The sequence below is a fragment of the Psammomys obesus genome, unplaced genomic scaffold (genome assembly GCF_907164565.1).
Source record: "Psammomys obesus unplaced genomic scaffold, mPsaObe1.curated_primary_1811, whole genome shotgun sequence".
Classification (NCBI taxonomy): domain Eukaryota; kingdom Metazoa; phylum Chordata; class Mammalia; order Rodentia; family Muridae; genus Psammomys; species Psammomys obesus.
The window spans coordinates 10,631,808-10,633,767 of record NW_026596117.1 but is presented as its reverse complement, the minus strand read 5'-3'; the positions used below and the strand labels follow the sequence as shown (position 1 = coordinate 10,633,767).

At 60.6% G+C, this 1,960-nt stretch overlaps 1 protein-coding gene across 4 annotated transcripts in view; it reads right to left on the bottom strand.

Moving 5' to 3' along the window:
- Clock (clock circadian regulator) overlaps positions 1-682 on the bottom strand; it is an 84,662-nt gene extending 83,980 nt beyond the window's left edge. For 2 of the 4 annotated variants that reach the window (XM_055629213.1, XM_055629214.1), the window contains exon 1: positions 378-678. The gene's annotated coding sequence lies outside the window, so the exon portion shown is untranslated. Of the gene's footprint in view, positions 1-78; positions 253-377 lie in introns of those variants that run through there. The other 2 variants (XM_055629218.1, XM_055629215.1) reach the window with 2 other exon arrangements.
- Between the last annotated feature and the right edge of the window lie 1,278 nt (positions 683-1,960).

The following is a 1,960-nucleotide window of genomic DNA, read 5'->3' as shown; positions in this document are numbered from 1 at the left end:
CCCCCCCCCCCCACCCCCCGGCCCCGGCCTGACACGCCGCCCCCGGGCTCCGGCACCCGCACTCGCCCGCCTTCTTACCGCGCGGCCGCTCGGGGCTCCGGCTTCCTCCCTCCGCTCACCCGGGCCGCCGGCCGCCGGGACTCGCGACCACAGGGCCGCGACGACCGGGGAAACGCCGCGGCTCCCGGAGCCCGCAGCGCCTGGGGCGGCGAGTGCGCGCCCCCAACCCACCCCTCCAAATTCACCGCTACCGCCGCGCTCCTCCCCCTCCCGGCTCCCTCCCCTCCTCCACCGGCCCCGGGAGCACGCATGCGCCGCCGAGGGCAGCCGCCCGCCGCGCCTCGGGCCGGGGGGCCCACCCGGCGGGGCGCACTCACCGGGAGCGCGCGCGGCGGCGGCGGCGGCCAGGTTTCCTTCGCGCTCTCGCCGGCCGGGGTTTCCTCTCTCCGGCCGGTAGCCGCCGGCCGAGTCCGAGATTGCGCTCGCTCCCGGCGCATGCGTCGTGGGCACGGGGCTCCGCGGCCGGCCGGGCTCGGCGCTCGCCCCTCCCCTCGCGGCCGCCTTTCCCCGGCGCGTCCCGGCGCGCATGCGACTTCTCCCCCCCGTTAGGCAGCCCCGAGCCGCGCCGCGCCGCGCCTGGGGATCCCGGGCGGCCGAGGAAACCCCACTCCCGCAGGCCGCCGCGAGCTCGCTCTGCGGCCGCCACAGGGAAGCCGGGATGCCCCGGGGCCCCCTTCGCGGCACGGTCCGGGAGGCGGGGCCTGGCGGAGGGTGCGGCCGCCGCCTGCGGTTTGGGCCGCCCGCGGTCCCCCGGGTTGCGGCGCTCCCCTTGAGTGGGAGCCGGCGGCCGGAGAGGCAGGGAGAGCTCGGCCTTAGCCAAGTTAGACTTCTCCAGCCCGGTGCTCGGCTTCCTCTCCCGGAGGTGCGTGGACTGTCGGGCACTCGGTTCCCCGGCTCCTAGGGACGCCCTAGGCCGGCTGCTCCCCGGAGGTGGGCTCGGACGACCCAAGTGACCTCGGCTGCAGCCGGGAAGGCAAAAAGATCGGGATGGGTTTGCTCCTTTCATAAAAAGGCAGGAGACGCCGTAAGAGATGAGCATGGCGCTAGCGATGAACCAGGACCCTAGTTTACACTGGTTTCTTGGCCACTGCATCCGAATTACTGGGAAAGAAAGATGCCTTTGGAGTCCTAATTCCTAGCAATTTATTTTAAAAATCAATTTATTTTAAAAATGAAACAGAAGGAAATAAGCAAACCTGTACTCTTTAGCTCCAAAATCCTCCAAGGTAATCCTCAGTAAAATTGAATTCTTGGTGTATGTTTAAAAGAACTTTAAAACTAGGGAATTTAACTGCGTTCTCCAGCAATGTGAACGCTGAGGAAGGAGAATCCAAATTCTCGGCTAATTTGAGCTACAGAGCCAGACCCTGTCAAGGAAGCTTTTCCTTGGAGCATTCTTAGTCCATTTAGCCATCGAAAGGCTCTTAATGTACATTTCTGCTGTTCACATTCATCTGCTGCTCTGATTCATTTCCTTTGAAGAACTTACCCATTCTCCACTCAGTCCCTGTGGTCCAGGCCAGACACTAGGAAAGAGGAAACCTTGTTTGAGTTCTCTCTCAGGCTGGCAGTTACTGCCAAGAAGACTGTTTAATGGATTTGAATCTGGAAAAATAGAGCCTTTTCCTGTGTGACTAGTAAAAAAGAAGGCACCACGAAGAAAAAAAAAAGCTGATTCAAAGATGGAGATGTAACCTAGATACTTGAGCCCTGAAATCAATGTGGGCGAGATTACTCTGGAAATTTCAGTTAAATTAATCAATAAATTCCTGAATGTGTTTGTTTTATTGCTTAAACCAATGGCAGCTTTTCTGCCACCTACAAGTTAGTGTCTTGATCACTGGTAGGGAGTTTTAAAAAAAGGAAGTAAGGTTAAGAGTGCTGATGAAGAAAGTTGCAG